Here is an 18,487-nt window from a genome sequence, read left to right on the forward strand (position 1 = left end):
GAGACCAGAATGAACTTTTTTCTTAGGCTAAAAGATTAAGGAACTTTTCCCAAAGCCTAGAAACTCACACATTTCCCAGTTGAAGTCATTAGCATATCACAGGCAGCCCCCTTTCTAGTATGTTAACTGGGGATAACATTTCAACAGAAGTGGGAGCCTGACCTGCTCCTTTTCCACCTCTTGCCTCATTTTCATACTTGAGGGTTCAGAAAATAAAGTTAAGAAGTACATGGCCTTTAATTTTTCTTCCCAGATTTCCGGCATTTTCTAGTAGCTTGGTATACTGTCTTGAAGAAAAGCCACTGCAATGCTTAAAGAAGACACCTGTAGAGAATATGTGCAATGAGTTTCATAAACACTGACTTCTTTTTTGCGAGGTTTTCACTCTGAGCGTTTGTTACATTTTGGAGGACGTGGTTTGACCCGGAGTGAACTGTGGAACTGTGGAACTCGGGTGTACAATAATGGTGAAAGGCTCCACGTAAGGGTCATGTTACCTCCGCCTTGTCTGCCCTCTAGAGAGAATGAGCATGTTAGTGCCGAGGCTTTGGTTCTGCTAAGGACCTCCATGAGTTGGAATAAGAACACGTGGTAGAAGCTGAGTACCATCCCTCTTTTCGTGTTAAGGTTTCAGAAGCGACTCTGCCTGGAGGAATTGAGGGTGAGGGTTGCCATACCGCACGTGCTCCAGAGGGAGGAGACAGCAAGCATGAGAACGGAGGTAGGGAGGTGCTGGCAGGAGACTCATGTGACCCATCCCAACAACCATATGAGTCTTGAATAAATTTATTTTAAAACCGATGAAGTACTTGGAATGGAGAGATTTTGGTGGAAACTGGTAAAAGGGCTGAGCCACATGCCCAGGGGGGTGTATGGAAGAAAACAAGGCAGACGGCATGAATGATGCAAGTACACCTGGAAATTGGCAGGAATTATGAAGCAGTCATCAGACTTTGCACAGCTGAAGAGTAGGCTGGGTCTAGGCCAAGAAAACCTTGGTTTCCAAGGGGCAAGGACTCTTGACATCTCTATTGCATTTATGTGGCATCTCCTTTGTCTTTCTCATTTCTCCTATCTCTTCATTTTTCCTGTTAGCCTTCAAAATGTATTTAAAAAATTGCAGGCCTTTAACATTTGTAAAGAACGGGTTATTTTGAGGAAAATTCAAAGAAGGCAGAGATATTAAACTTGAAATATTAGAAAAATTTGGGACATGATACAGTAATCTATGAAGTCAATAATAGCAGTTAACTAATCCCAGACCACTTTTTTTCTTTATGTGCTATGCATTGATCAATGTATAGCAGAAGAAATATTTTTATAGGTCATATGTTGATATCCTAGTAAATCATTCTATACAAAGTAGAACATGAGAGCAATGGCTATGATGATAATTATTGATTTGAAAAGGATATATTTCCTAAATGTTTTTCTTCCTTGCTTGAGCTTATCTAATTATTTCCCATAGTTGTATATTTATGTCTCGTAGCCATGTGTATGCCTTGTGCTTGTCTTGTTAGTATACATGTATGTATTTTTAAACTTACTGTTTACTTTGACTTTATGTCTTTTATTTTTTATTTTTTGAATTTTATTTATTTATTTATTTTTTTGTTACAGATATTTTACCTTTTTACCCCATTGGCACCCCCCCCCCACCCCCCCCCACCCTGTCCCCGGCTTAGTTGTCCATGTCCATTGGTCATGCATACATGCATATAAGTTCTGTGGTTTATCTCTTCCCACCCTCCCCACCCCCCATCCCCTCTTCTGAGGGATATCAGTCTGTGCCCTACTTCCATGTGTCTGGGTCTACTGTATTCCTCAGACTGTTATGTTCATTATATTCCGTATATAAGTGAGATCATGTGGTATTTGTCTTTTTCTGCTTGGCTTCTTTCACTTAGGATAATACTTTCCAGGTCCCTCCATGTCGTCTCAAAGGATAAGAGATCTTTCTTTCTTACCGCTGCATAGTATTCCATTGTGTATATGTACCACAGCTTTTTGATCCATTCGTCTACTGGTGGACACTTGGGCTGTTTACAGATCTTAGCTATTGTAAATAGTGCTGCTATGAACATGGGGGTACATATATTCTTCCTGATTGGTGTTTCAGGCTTCTTAGGGTATATTCCCAGCAGTGGGATCACTGGGTCAAATGGAAGTTCAATTTTTAATTTTTTGAGGTAGCACCATATTGTTTTCCATAGCGGCTGCACCAGTCTGCATTCCCACCAGCAGTGTATTAGAGTCCCCTTTTCTCTACACCCTCGCCAACACTTGTTGTTTGATGATTTGTTGATGGCCATTCTGACAGGTGTGAGGTGATACCTCATAGTTGTTTTAATTTGCATCTCTCTGATGATTAGTGATGTTGAGCATTTCTTCATATGTCTCTTGGCCATTTGTATGTCCTGTTTGGAGAGGTGTCTATTCAGCTCCTCTGCCCATTTTTTAATTGGGTTCTTTGTCTTCCTTTTGTGGAGTTGTATGAGCACTCTGTATATATTGGAAATTAACCCCTTATCTGATACATCATTGGCAATGATGTTCTCCCATACAGTGGGTTGCCTTTCCATTTTGATGATTGTGTCTTTTGCTGTGCAGAAGCTTTTGAGTTTGATGTAGTCCCATGTGTTCATTTTCTCCTTTATTTCTGTTGCCTTAGGTGATGTATCAGTGAAAATTCTGCTCCGTTTGATGTCCGAAATTTTGTTGCCTACATTTTCTTCTAGAATTTTTATGGATTCACGGGTCACATTTAAGTCTTTTATCCATTTTGAGTTTATTTTTGTGTATGGTGTAAGTTGATGGTCTAGTTCATTTTTTTGCATGTAGCAGTCCAATTTTCCCAACACCATTTATTAAACAGGCTGTCTTTACTCCACTGTATGCTCTTGCCACCTTTGTCAAATATTAATTGAGCGTATTGCCTTGGGTCCATTTCTGGGTTTTCAGTTCTGTTCCACTGTTCTATATGCCTGTTCTTGTGCCAGTACCAGGCTGTTTTGGTTACAGTCGCTTTGTAGTATAACCTGATATCTGGTATTGTGATCCCTCCAACTTTGTTCTTCTTTTTCAAGATTGCTGTGGCTATTCGGGGTCTTTTTTGGTTCCATATGAACTTTTGAAGTATTTGTTCTAGTTCTATGAAATATGTCGTTGGTATTTTGATGCGGATTGCATTGAATCTATAGATTGCTTTGGGTAGTATGGACATTTTAATTATGTTAATTCTTCCAATCCATGAACAGGGTATGTGCTTCCACTTTTTTATATCTTCCTCTATTTCTCTTTTCAATGATCTGTAGTTTTCTGCAAATAGGTCTTTTACTTCTTTGGTTAAGTTTATTCCTAGGTATCGTAATTTTTTTGGAGCGATGGTAAATGGGATTGTTTTTTCAGTTTCTCTTTCTGTGAGTTCATCATTGATGTACAAGAATGCCGTCGATTTCTTGACGTTAATTTTGTATCCTGCTACTTTGCCAAATTCATTTATTAAGTCTAATAGATTTTTGATGGAGTCTTTAGGGTTTTCTATGTACAATATCATGTCATCTGCAAATAATGACAGTTTCACTTCCTCCTTTCCAATTTGGATCCCTTTTATTTTTTCTTCATGTCTGATTGCTGTGGCTAAGACTTCCAGTACAATGTTAAATAAGAGTGGCGAAAGTGGACATCCCTGTCTTGTTCCTGTTCTTAATGGAAATGTTTTTAGTTTCTGTCCATTGAGTATGATGTTGGCTGTAGGTCTTTCATATATGGCCTTTATTATGTCGAGATATGATCCCTCTATTCCTACATTGCTGAGCGTTTTTATCAGAAATGGATGCTGGATTTTGTCGAATGCTTTTTCAGCATCTATTGATATGATCATGTGGTTTTTATTCTTCATTTTGTTTATGTGGTGTATCACGTTTATTGATTTGCGAATATTGTACCAGCCTTGCATCCCTGGAATGAATCCCACTTGGTCATGGTGAATAATTTTTTTGATGTATTTCTGGATCCGATTTGCTAGTATTTTGTTCAGGATTTTGGCGTCTATGTTCATCAGGGATATTGGCCTGTAGTTTTCTTTCTTCGTAGTGTCTTTTTCTGGTTTTGGAATTAGAATTATGCTGGCCTCATAGAACGTGTTTGGAAGTCTTCCTTCTTCTTGAATTTTTTGAAATAGTTTGAGGAGAATGGGTGTTAGTTCTTTTTGGAATGTTCGGTAAAACTCCCCCGTGAAACCATCTGGGCCTGGGCTTTTGTTTGCTGGGAGAGTCTTGATTACCTCTTCAATTTCCTTAGTTGTTATTGGTCTGTTCAAGTTTTCTATCTCTTCCGGGAATAGTTTTGGGAGACTGTGTGTTTCTAGAAATTTGTCCATTTCGCTGAGATTGTCGAATTTGTTGCCATATAGTTGTTCATAGTAGTTGTTAACGATCTTTTGTATTTCCGTGGTGTTGGTTGTGACTTCTCCTCTTTCATTTCTGATTTTGTGTATTTGGGTTCTCTCTCTTTGTTTCTTGGTGAGTCTAGCTAAGGGTCCATCTATCTTGTTTATCTTTTCGAAAAACCAGCTCTTTGTTTCATTGATCCTTTGAATTGTTTTTTTGGTCTCTATGTCATTTATTTCTGCTCTGATCCTTACTATTTCCTTCCTTCTACTTGCTCTGGGGTTTTCTTTTTGTTTGCTTTCTAATTCTTTAAGTTGTGAGGTTAGACAGTCAATTAGAAATTTTTCTTGTTTTTTGAGGTAGGCCTGTAGTGCTATGAACTTCCCTCTCAGAACTGCTTTCGCTGCATCCCATAGATTTTGTGTTGTTGTGTGTTCATTTTCATTGGTTTCCAGGAAGTTTTTAATTTCTTCCTTGATCTCCTCGGTGACCCATTCATTGTTTAATAACATGCTATTTAGCCTCCATGTGTTGAAATGTCTTTGCATGTTCTTTGTGCAATTGATTTCTAGTTTCATGCCATTGTGATCTGAGAAGATGCTTGATATGATTTCAATCTTCTTGAACTTGTAGAGATTTAGTTTGTGTCCTATCATGTGGTCTATCTTTGAGAATGTCCCATGTGCACTTGAAAAGAATGTGTATTCTGTAGTTTTGGGGTGTAATTCTCTGTAGATATCTATTAAATCCATTTGGTCTAGTGCTTCATTTAGAGTCTCTGTTTCCTTGCTAATTTTTTGCCTAGAGGATCTATCCAGTGCTGTCAACGGGGTGTTGAAGTCCCCTGCTATGATTGTATTGTTGTCGATTTCTCCTTGGAAGTCCTCCAGAAGATTTTTAATATATTTTGGTGCTCCTATATTGGGTGCATATATGTTTATCAAGGTTATATCTTCCTGTTGGATAGATCCTTTCAATATTATGTAGTGGCCGTCTTTGTCTCTAGTTATGGTCTTCATTTTGAAATCTATTTTATCAGATATGAGAATTGCTACCCCAGCTTTTTTTTGCTTTCCATTTGCTTGGAAAATTTTTTTCCATCCCTTCACTTTCAACCTATGTGAGTCTTTTGTTGAGAGGTGGGTCTCTTGTAAACAACATATTGATGAGTCATGCTTACTTATCCAATCAGCTACTCTGTGTCTCTTTATGGGAGCATTCAATCCATTTACGTTTAAGGTGATTATTGATATGTACTTATTTATTGCCATTTTTGTTTAGTGTGATTCTATTTTTCTTCCCATTTCTACTGCTAATTACAGCAGTCCTTTTAACATTTCTTGCAGTGCTGGTTTGGTGCTAATGTATTCCCTTAGCTTTTTTTTGTCTGGGAAGCTCTTTATTTGATCTTCTATTTTGAATGATAGCCTTGCTGGGTAGAGTAGTCTTGGATTCAGATTCTTGTTTTTCATGACTTTGATTACTTCATGCCATTCTCTTCTGGCCTGTAGTGTTTCTTGTGAGAAGTCAGCTGAGAGCCTTATGGGGTTCCCTTTGTAGGTAACCTGTTGCTTATCTCTTGCTGCTTTTAGGATTCTCTCTTTGTCTTTAATTTGTGGCATTTTAATTACTATGTGTCTTGGTGTGGGCCTGTTTGGGTTCTTCTTACTTGGGACTCTCTGTGCTTCTTGAATTTGAATGCCTTCTTCCTTCACCAAATTAGGGAAGTTTTCTCTCACTATTTTTTTGAATATATTCTCTATCCCTTGCTCCTTTTCTTCTTCTTCGGGGACTCCTATGATGTGAATATTATTATGTTTCCAGTTGTCCCATAGTTCTCTTAAGCTGTCTTCCTGTTTTTTAATAGTTTTTTCCTTTTATTTTTCTGATTGGTTGATTTTTTCTACCCTGTCTTCTAGTTCACTGATCCGGTCCTCAGCTTCCCCTACTCTGCTTTTTAAACCTTCCAATGTGTTTTTCATTTCGGATATGTCATTTTTTATCTCTTCTTGTTGGTTTTTAATTTCCATTTGGCTTATTTTCAGTGTCTCTATGTCCTTACTCATGCTGTTCAGCTTCCTCAAGATCATGGCTCTGAATTCTAGCTCTGTTAACATGCCTAATTGCTCCACATTGATCTCATCTTCGGTGGAGGTGTGTTGCTCTTTCATTTGGCTTCTGTTTCTGTGTTTCACCATTTTAGCTACCACTGTGGGCTTTGGAGCCTGTCAAGTTCTCCCTGTGGGTGTTGGTGTTCTGCTGTTTGTGGCTCCCTCTCCTGTGTTTAGATGAGTGAGGGAGGACCCACGTTGAACACCACTGTCAAGTCTTACTTTCCTGGTTAAAGTTGCTAGCCCAGGAAACGTACTGTTATCCTCTAGCTTTTTGCCTGGAGGCTATCAGTCTAGGTTAATTGACGAGTTTTGGATTGTCAGTTGATTGAAAAACTCCCTCTGGTGCTCAGCCAAGGGGCTTTCACGAGGGTGGGGCAGATGCTGGTTGTTAGTGAGCCTCAATTAGCACTTCAGTGGCCCACAGGCTGGGGTTGGATCTCCGAGGGAGGGGCTGCTGCCTGTCCCCAGAGCCCTGGGAAGGAGCAATGTGGCCTCCGTCCTGGGTGGCTGCACTCAGCCAAAGCTCTGAGCGCCCTCCAAACCCCGAGTGTCCCGACACAGTTCCAGTCCAGTCTGCCCTCCCTCCGCCGGAGCCCAAGGTGAGTGGCTGTGGCTGTTTCAGCCTCTGTCCCAGCTGCGCTGTGGAGCCACCTGGGAGTGTGACCCGAGGGCGCTGCTCCCAGCTGAGGCCGCTGCCGAGCTGCCGACCGTGGGCTCCCAGCCCCGTCTCGCACCTTCGCAATCCTATCGGGATGGAGTCAGTGTCCCTCGTTGTATGGTCCTCGCAAGCTGCTTTTCTGTTGGTTTTTCCCGTCGATTTGTCTGTGTTGTAGTTGTAATTCCAGTTTGGTTCTGGGAGACGGTCTGTGTAGCTCCGTTCACTCCGCCGCCATTTTTCCGCCTATGTCTTTTAAATCATTAGTAATTCTGTTCAACATGGAGTCATCTACATATATAATGAATAAAATCTAAATTTTATTTGGTCAAATAATACTAGGAACCTCTATAAGACAACATTTTATACCTATGCCGACCACCAGTGACCTTCTAATGATCAATTCAGTAATTTCTTTTCCAGTTGATCTGCCATATTTGACCCTTCTTGAAACACTCTTTTCTCTTGAATTTCTAGATTTCGCTCTTTTCTGGTTCTCTTCTAACTTCTCTCATTGCCCTTTCTTTATTATCATGCCCCTACTCTGCTGGAGCTGGAATTTTAACTTTTTTCTTTCGTTTTTCTATATATTTTGTCTCGATCTTATTCATGTGGCTTTAACAACTGTTTTAAGTTGATCATTTCAGATCTTTGTCTTCAGGTGCACTTTGTCCTCCTGAACTCCAAGTCCGTCTTTTCGGCTGCCTGCTGCAGGTCTGTAGTCAGATGGGCTGCAGACGTCTCCGCTCACACCTTCAGTAGTAAATGCATTCTTTCCACAACTCTCAAATTCCAGCTCCTTCCATAATCAGTCCTCCATGGTGTTGAGGGTATCACGGCCAGCTCATGATGTGAGTGTGATGGGAGAGGAGGACTCAGCACCTTCTAGCTTCTGGTTGGATCCGACCAATGAAGGGCAGGCAGGACGTAAAGGCAGGAGGAGAGAAGATTGGGTTACTCTACTGCTTCGGGATTTTGGAATTGTTCTCCTGTCAGTGGTTTTCTTTAAAATTATGTCTCCATTCAAGAATGCTGTCTTTTATGGCTCCAGTTCTCATGTGGTTTTGGCAAAAACATTTATTCTTTTTGCTGCTTCAGACCTAGGTAGTACCTTCCTCCTGTTACTTGTCCTTGGGTATCTAAGTATCTCCTGTTGTTTCCTTTCATTTTGCCCAACCACTATGAATAGTCTCTTTCTTAAATTTTCTTCTAATACCCTTCTGAGTTTGCTCTTTGTTTTCCACCAGACCTTGAGTCTCCCACATTGAGAACGAGCAGGCTTCTCTGGCTCCTGTGACTTATGTTGCCTTTAATAGAATTTTACTCTTCCAGCCCCAACCCACTGGAATCCAACTCTGACTTTAGTCCCTTGATAGTCTCCTGGCTTGGGTCTCCCAGTTCCAAGAAGGGATTCAGGCATTTTCAAATTTGTGAACCTGTAGCTAAAACAGGAGCCTAGAATTTGAAGCCACCTCTTAGCACGCTCCCTGCAGCCGCCTATCGCTTTTCATTCACTAGCCTATTCCTTTATTCTTTATACATTTCACAAAACGAGGAACTCATTCCGCCTGTTTGCACACCAATTTCCAGAGCCTAACAAAGTTCTCTTTACAGTGCAGGCACTTGAAAAGTATTTATTAAATGGGTGAATGAATAAATTAAACTTCCCCAAATAGATTTGATTACTGTATGTGTTTTAGGGCTGTATTGGTGTGATACATTGTTTATAAAGATGGCTACAAATCTTCCTCTCATCCCAATGCCTGCCCCTTTGCTAACAGACTTTGCCAGTCCTCCCTCCACAAGGTGGCATCAATTTCCCGGCATCTGTGCATGGACCGTGTGTGACCTGTGAGGGTAGGCTGGAAGAGGCCTTGCAGCTTTGCCCTGAGACAGCAAATAAGGATGCCTTCTAGCCAACAGGAGAATGAGAAGCCGTGTGAAGAGGACCACGGAAGGGCATCTAGCAGCCAGCATCTACTGCCGGACCTGTGAGTGAAGCCAGAAGACCAGCCTGGCCAGCCTTCCTAGATGAGTGCAGCCACAGGCGTGAGCCCAGGTGAAGGCGTGAGAGGAATTGCCAACACAAACTGTTGCTTTCTTGATATCTTTTCATGACTTAAAAGGTATCATAACTTTAAAGGTGAACAAGTTAATTAATGTCTTTTCCTTTAAGGAGTTTATAATCTGATGGGAAAGACATATCACGTCCACTAATTCCTAGTTCTTATTTGAGTAGATTACGGATACAATTGTAAAATCATTCTCCTGGAGTTGTGAATAATCCTTGGCAGCTAAGAAAAGGACAGCTAAGATAAATAAAATGAAGACAGAGAGATCCTGAAAAAAAAATCACCTGTGACCTAATACATGTGAAATATTGGAAATGGAGAGAGAGATGCATGCCTAAATCTGGGAAACTGGAGTCATGTATTTTTTGCTTTATTTGGGAAGGAGGTATGGATTTAGAACTGTTGTAACCATCTCAGCTTTTCTCCATGCAGAAAGAATATATTTATACTGGGTGCTATACAGATATTACATACATTTTACATATAGGCTCTGACGGACTCAATTCAAAGCAAAGAGTAATCTTTCAGTTGCTTTTCATTGCATTTATATTATAAACTCCATTTGGTGGGCGAATATCACTGTGAGCCTCAGCATTCATATGCTAATGTTATAAGTTGGAGTTGTCAACAGAATTATGCACAGGCTTGAGTACATGTGTGTGTGAGTGAGTGATATTTGTGTTTGCCAAAACAGCATGTGCTCCTGAAGAGAGAGTGTGTCTTATCTTACTAGCTGTCTGGTCTCAGTTTCTCTCTCAAATGTGCCAGGAAGAAAATGTCTTTATCACTGAATATTTTGGTGAGGCACAGATTCCAGGATGCCCTCCAGTGGTATGAGACATCTGTGTATGTGTGTGTGTGTGTGTGTGTGTGCGTGCGTGTTCCTGTGAGTGCCTGTGTGTGGGGGCCATATATGTGTGTGTACATATCTTTCTTAGGAGAGCATAAATAGGCTGCCTTTGCTTCTGGGTTCTTATCATTTCACAGGATATGTTCTAACATTCAGAATTTTGACTTTTTTGGTTTAACCATAATTTATGGGACAATTTGTCATCACGCAGACAAAGGAAAGTGCTCTGGTATTTCACTCTGAACACTTAAACTGATCCTATGCTTCTATAAGAGCAATAACCTTATTTAATTGGATATCTTCAGTAGAAAACCCTTTCTATATATTTTAAATTTTAATAACTCCACAACAATTATAAGAAGCAGCAGAAGGCACAGAATTTAATATAATAATAAGGTTCAGCTTGAGCAGCGAGACCAGCGGCAAGTCCAGGGAAGAAGGAAGGTCACGTGAGGCCAGGGTGCCCCATTGGACATTCTTCTCTGGAAAGAGCGACATGCTGAAGGGTTATAAACCAAGAGGTAATATGACTGGATTCATAGTTTGGAAGGATCACTCAGGTAGGGGTGTGGACCTTCCACAAGAGTGTGGCTCTTCTCTCTGACTCAGCCAAGTCAGACATTGTGCCCACAACCTAATGTTTCTGAGCAAGTCCTTTGGGAACTAAGATGTGGAGAGATGTTTCTCAGAGTATGGTTCTGGGTCCACCTGCATCAGAATTACCCAGAGGATGCTTGTTAAAGAGGCTAATTGAAGACCTTATCTCTTACTCACTGATTAGTATCTTTGCAGATTGTTAGTATTTCATCCTGACTCTGCTCAAACTGCTCCCTTTGTCCAGAACATTTTCTCTTTCTTTCTCCATTCTAGCCTTTATTCTCCCCTCCAAACCCACCTGAATCATTGCTCCCTTGGGGAAGTACATCATCAATGAGGATAGAATTGACCACACTCTCCATTTTGCTCTTACTGTTCCCTTTAATTATTTCTATAAAATGTAGTGACACATTAATGCACTTTTTGTGCATATTTGTACTCTTCCTGTTGGATTTCTAGAGGACAGTGATTATGATACACATTTCTTTTTCCCACTATGCCTACCACGGGAGTGCAGGTGCTTCATATACATGGTTGAATACATATATGAATAAATGCAAGTTTCTTTAGCATGTCCACATTTTGCATTTTTCTGTGGCCACTGTGTTTAATCTGACAGGTGTTTATTGAATGAGAGTTTTATGCCTAACTCTGTGCTTACTGCTTAGTGAAGGTTGTAGGTTTCTAGTTGGGAGAGTGTACCCCCTCTAGCTGAAACTGCTATGTATACTATGATTCATAATATGATGCAGTGAGCAGTTCCCAAGTGAAGACATTAACATCAGTTAGTAATATCTCAGACAGGTAGGTGAAGAATTTGGGATTAGAAATGAATCTTAAGGGTCCAATAAAATTGGCAAAGTGAGGAGATACTATTCTATTCACGGTCAGTGTTCAAGTAGGAATGTATATGGAAGAGTCCAAGTTTATAATAAGAAATGAGAGTGAAAAAGGTAAGTAAATTAAAAAGAATGGCAATGTATAGGTATGAAAAAATAAAGAGACAGTTCTTGGAGGAAAATGAATGAAGTCCTTAGCAACATCTGAGTAAACAGACTTACTATCCAAAATGGGTAGGGGAAGCGGGGGAGGGAAAAGGATGCAAACAGTGGGAAGCAAAATGAGCAAATAAAAATATTAAAAATCTGAATTTGCCTAAATGGCCCCAGAGCATCTTGTCTAAAGAAAGAAGCCACATGAGGCGACTTTGCCTGTTTTAGCCTTTCCCATGCTTGACTGTGACTGATAATGGATCTGTAACCCACAGTCCTGCCCCACTTTGGACATGTGGGACCTGTCCTTCAGGGGCACCAGAGCAACCCTGCGACAAGGTATGTCTCCATGATGGGGAGCTGGTGGTGTCTATCTTGTAATATGAAGAGACTCACTGGTGACATCAGGAATTGTCAAAAGGTAAAGAATGATGCCTAGTGTAGGTCCCAATTACAGATCATCAAGCATGGCTGAACTATTCTGCCTACAGTTTCCTGACAAATGTAGTGTTTTATTAATTGTATTTAAATATATATATTTTTAAATCTGTGAGCAGTATTTGACTAATAGCCTTCTCTTTGGCCTTTGACTCCAAGAATGAGGTATATTACTTTTTTGTAGGTCTCTCCAGGCCTGTCACGACAGAACCATCCTATATATGAAGAAGTCTAGGACTTCCTGTGAGTACTTCCAAAGAGGAGACACGGGGTCAGTGGAAACCAAAGGCCCAGAAGGATTATGCAGGGAAGAAAACATTGAGGCAGGTATGCTTGGCTAGTCAATGCCTAAAATCCAAAGAAAGTTGCAGTCTGTGTGACTAAGATATCACAACAAAAATGACATATATAAACTTTGAGGAAGGAACATTGGACAAACGGTGTTTATGGTTTGTGAATTATGAGACTGGATAAGTGAGAACTAAATCGTCAAGACAACTTGGAAGATCTCTGCCTTGTGAAAGTTCTCAAAGATTCACTCATATTTCATTCCTCTGTGATGTATGGCTCCATAAATTTTGGGCAAAAGCAGGAGAAGAAAGGCTCACACCTGCAGACATGGGGCTCCTGTCCACCTTGTAGGGAGCTGCTTCTGCTAGTCATAACGTGGAAGCTGTTGTGTGATTTTGGATTAGGAGGTGATTCTAGCAGAGGGGCCGTGTCCAGGTTTGGGAAGGTTTCAACGTGACACAATATCGTTTTCAGTGGGGACCCCTTCAGATGACCGTAGTTAATATTCATTCTCCTCTAAAATCAGGATTTGGCTGACAAACTGCATGAGGTACTCATCTTTTTATGTGTGAGAAGTGGGGACTGGAAATTTATGGAACAGGAAGTGATCAATCAAAGAGCTGGGATGACTAAGAAATGGCTCCCCTAAACTTTTGTGTTTGTTGATGTGGTGGCAAAAAATAAACAGCCTGGAAAAGTGAAGACAGGAAAATACGTTTGAGATCCTCCTAGATACGCGCAATATAAAAGCAATGCATTATATTCATTTATGCTCCTAGAAGGCACAATTCTTTTTGAGTGCTCAAGAGAAAGGATGACTTGATACAAGGGGGAAAAGTGCTAAAAGAAACTTTGGGAACACTTGCCACTGGAACATCATTTCAAACCTGTCAGAAATGTGGGCAGGAAATAGAAAAACTTCTGCCTTGACAATGTTTTGGGGAAAATGGGCCAACTAAACAAATATCATCAGAAGGCAGTAAGGAGTAAAATGCTAGAAACACAATTTTATTTCCTTTTACAAATTCTGCCTCTAGAGTTTTTAGTCACTCACAAACAGATGTCATTTTTGAAAATGCCGAATTGCAAAACACCAAAAAAAAAAAAAAAATCAGCCTCCTTCAAGAATACTGTTGTGCTTTCTTCTTATTTGCTGGTAGAAAACATGTGTGTCTTGAATACCAATTATCTTTTCAGTTCAGTATTTTCTTTGAAGAACAAAAACTTTCTGGTACAGCTGCAGAGCTCAAACCAAATGGTGTCACAGAAGAGCACCTAGCACCTTGGACAGCTGCTCATGCTATTTTTGTCATCTTCTCTTTAACCCTCTGAGTCCTGAATGAAAGTGGGGAACATTCTGGAATATGACTAGGTCTCCGTGTGTGTGCGCGTGTTTGTAAGGCCTCTTCTGCTTGTACTGGGGGGCGCTGCGAGCTGACGGACCCAGTTCTATTCCGGTCCCATCACTACCATGTATTAGTTCTGTGACTTTGGGAAACCAATTTCACCTTCTAAGCGTTATTTTCCTCACGTGCAAAATAGCTCTAATAGTATTTGCTTCATAAAGTTGTTATGAGAATTAACTGCTACAATGTATTTTATGATACTTAGCATAGGATGTGGCACATGATAGGTGCTTGATAGATGGTAGCTATTAAGAGGTTGCAGTTAATTTGAGGTCAAAATCTTGTTTTTGAGCCTTGCTCTACTGACCTATTATGATGATAAACACAGAAATATTGTCCCTCTTTAACACTGTAGAGATATCTCAACACCTACTGTGTGTCAGTACTTTCTGTGATGTGCTATGCTCGTTCTCCCATACATGCATATAATTGTGCCATTATTGCTGTTTTCTAGATAGGAAGCTGATGTGCAGAGAAGCTCAGAAAATTGCTCAAGTTTAAGACAATTAGTGGTAGAACTGGGGTTCAAATGTAAGTCTTCAAATTTTAAGTCTTTCTGGAGAGGATTCCTAAAACAAAGCATAACAAAAAAACAATGACAATACAAAACTAATCCAGTAAGGGTGACATATGTTGGCACATCAGGTTATGTACAAGTGGAAGAGCCATCTGCAGAAGCAGGGGCAGGCGAAGGCAGGGGCAGGCAGGGGCCTCAGGGGCTCTGGGGTTCTGGGGCTCTGGGGCTCTGATTCAATCAAGAGGCCTCAGAGGTGCAAGTGTTCAAATGGGAGGTTTTCTATGACCTGGGGATATGGAGTCAGAGGTTGCTTCCAAATGAAATTATAATTTCATCTTTTCAATCCACAGCATGTGCATTTGCTATAACTTATGTTATTTCAAGCCAGGCTCATCCACACCTTTGGTGTTCCTACTGACTTTCAGAAAAGGAAATTTAAAGGAAGTGTACCTTGATGGACGCAGTGAAGCCAGGAACTCCCAACTTTTCTAAGGAAAGCAACTTTTATATAAAAGCCTTGATTCCAGACCCTTTGGCTTCATGTAGATTAAGTTTAGAAAAAAGTTACAAAGGTAAATAAACAGTAAGATAGAGTGATATTGTTCATGTGAAAGGAATTCATTAAAAAAATATTTTTTTCCCCAGACTCTTTCAGAAGAAAATCAAAGAGGAAGGAAGGGCAAAGAAAAACACAACGTATCCAATTCCCCAGCAGAGGAGGGTTTTCCGTGAGAGGGTGAGTCCAGGACCACGGGCAGCAAGCCATTGCCCTCACTGTCTGTCTTCTCAGTGAGCATTTCTGTGTTACCAAGTCAGGCACCTGAAATGGAGGGAGACGCTCAGACTCTCAGGGTGGCCTGTGGTGTGGCTCTCAGGGCTGGTCTCTGATGGATTCAGTGACTTTGAGGAAGAAGAGGCTGGGCTGCCCGGGCACATGCCCACCAGCATGGTTCATGAGGAAGGGCAGCGCCAGACCCAAGTTGAGAGCCCAGAAAGACCTTGGGGGTGGGCTTGAGGGCTTCTTGCTTCTGGGTGACACAAGCCTTCTAGGTGCTGTCTGTGCCTTTTCCCCCGAATCAGGCAAAGTGACCCGGGACTTTGCTTTCCATTTTCTTCCAACAAAATGTTAAAGGGGGCTCACTTTGTGCTTCTGAATGACTTGGGAGGGAAACAGACAGATTAATTTCTCTCAAGATTGTTTGACTGCTTGAGGCCCTCTAGGCCAGTGATTTTCAACCTTTTTTATCTCATGGCACACAAACTAATTACTAAAATTTTGTGGCACACCAAAACATACATTTTTGGCCATCTGACAAAAAGAAAAAAAAGAAGAGTATTATTTTGATTCATTCACACAAGACAGCTTTTGTTGTGTTGGCTGTTGTCATTTTTTTATTTTTTATTTGACAATCTGAGAGAGAAGAACTCAGTGCCCCTGGCCGAATAGTCAGGTACTGCATGTGTTAAACATTCTTGCAGCACACAGGCTGAAAATTGTGGCTCTGGGCCAGTGAACACTTTTCTGGTGTAAGAGTGGGAAGCACAGTGGGCTGGTGTGGAACTACACTCTGTGCCTTTTGGAATTGTTTTCTAGATTGTAACTGGCATTGGGAAAAGGAGACCTTCTGCAAACTTAACCAGTGACCTGGTGGCCCTAATATGAGTGGGGGAGAAGGGAGTGAGCTTTGAAACATAACCTGGGACTAATGGCCAGTGTTCCAATCACAAAAGCAATTGGAAAACAAAGAGTTTCTGACTCCCCCATCTACTATAATGACACCACTCCTTAATGTCAGGGCTGTTCTTTATTTTGGAGTTGTTTTGGCCAACTTATTGCATGGTGAAATTTTACCATGATGGGCCATGAAAAGTGCTTTTTTGAAGATTACGGGAATATCAATAATAATTCATATCTTTATTTGCCTGGGACTGAGGAGTCTCCTGGGATATGAGATTTTCAATTTTTTGTTGTTGTTGTTAATTATCATCCAAGGATATTTTTCTGTTGATTTTAAATAGAGTAGAAGGAAGGAATGGAGAGAGAGAGAGAGAAACATTGATGTGAGAGAGGCACATAAATTGGCTGCCTCCTGCCTGACCCCAACCAGGGCTGGAGATCAAACCCACAACCCAGGTATGTGCCCTTGACCGGGAATTGAACCCCTGACCCTTCAGTCTGTGGGCTGATGCTCTAACTGCTGACCCAAACTGGCCGGGGATGAGATTTTCAATTTTAAAGCCAGCATGTCCCAGACAAATAGGGACACTTGATCATCTGGTCACAGCAGGAGAGCAGAGCGTAGAGTCTGAACTGAGAATTAGAAACCCTGATATTAAGTACTGGCTCTTTAACTGACCAGCTGTGTGGCCCTGCGTGACCTGTCCCAACTGCAGTTCCCTCAGCTATAAAGTAGAAGTTCTGGCTGCATGGTCCGTGGGGTTCTGTCCTGCTTCAATAGTCCATGATTCCAGGGTGATTTACAGTGACTGAATGAGACCAAAATTATAAAGAGTTTGTAAAATATCTTCAAAAGGTTGCACTTGCAGCTTGTGGGAGAGAGACTGCCCACTCTGAAAATCTGGGGATGCTTTCATCCCTGTTCCAGCCAGCCTGTGCTACCGATCTTCCTGCAGTCACCCCTAGAGTTCAAAGCAAGGACACTCACCCCTGCACCCCACACTCCGCTTTCCTTATTAAAGCTGTCTGTGTGCTTGGCCCTCCTGGCCACAGTCATGACCTTCCTTCAGCCTGTCACTACCTCCCTCTTGGACTTACTTGGCTTCTGCTGTTATGTTTTCAAAAATAACCACATTTTAAAATATATTCTTTAGTTTAAACTCATTCATCACATCAGCCTTTCTCTACAACTCCCAATTAATTTGACCTACTGAAGCTTTACTATGCTTAATTGTAAATAAAAATTGAAATCATATACTGAATTGGGGCAAACATTCTCACTGTGGTAGAAAAATTAACATACTTCTTAACCACAGTCTCATGTGTACTCTTCTCATCAGATTTAGTTTGTAAGTTTAAAACAAACTTCTCTACCATTATCAGGATCACAAATGCCATGCTGAGTACCTAGTTGTCTGAAAATTTTTGGTTTGGACTTACAGTTTGCCTATTTTGAGGTGTACATATAGAACAAGTGTTCTGGGCATCTGTGCTTAACCTATAATTATATATTTTATGTACTAAGTGTGTACAAGTAAAGTAGATATTCTCATTTGGTTGCTTAAGGACCCAATTTTTATTTTCACTTCAACATGGGCAGGGACTGCAGGGGCACCTGCAGATGAAGAGCTTTGAGTCTTCTCAAGCCCCTGCACAACCACTTGACAGGGGTCCTGGGTTATGTACCACACAGCAGGAGGAATTCATTTTAGCACGAACAATGTTAAAGGCATTTGTGACCAACAGAACATCTGTCCAAGAAGGAGCTACATTCTGATGAGCTAGTCAGAATAAAATTAACTGTAAAAGACATTTCCTTATAGTTGAAAGGATTAATGCATTGTGTGAAGTTATTTAAAATTGATGAAATTAATTAAAATGTAATTAATGTTGGGAAATGCCTTTCAATTCAATGAGTTTCCTTTTATGCTTGATGTTTGATACTGATTTGCATTTCCTGAAAGTAACTAGGAAGTGAATCGATTTTATATGATAATTAAAACATATCACCAGAATTTTTGAAAAAGAGGTATACCTCCTTCAGTGTGTGTGTGTGTGTGTGTGTGTGTGTGTGTGTTAAAATAATAAGTCATGTGTTCAGAGGATCTGTTGGGTATACCAAGTTGTCTGATGTAAATTAAGATGACAGGGAGGAAATTAGGACATAACCATGGTCAGCATCATGCACATTGACACTGATATGTGTTATGAAAATATTCTTGTTGATTCTGATTTTAGCTTTAAAATCAAGATACAGTAGCCTCCAACTCCAATATCACAACTATCTCAGATTTTGTATTCATTGACATTATTGTTCACAACAATAATAACAATGAACTCTGAATAGTACCTATAATTTTCCAGGCACTGTGTTAAAGGCTTTGCAACATAGACTCATTTGATCTATGTACCCTAAACCTGGAAGGTATATATTTTTATTATTATCCTAATTTTACAGATGGGAAACTGAAAAACAAAGATATCAA

This window comes from Molossus molossus, unplaced genomic scaffold, assembly GCF_014108415.1.
Source record: "Molossus molossus isolate mMolMol1 unplaced genomic scaffold, mMolMol1.p scaffold_m16_p_16, whole genome shotgun sequence".
NCBI lineage: Eukaryota > Metazoa > Chordata > Mammalia > Chiroptera > Molossidae > Molossus > Molossus molossus.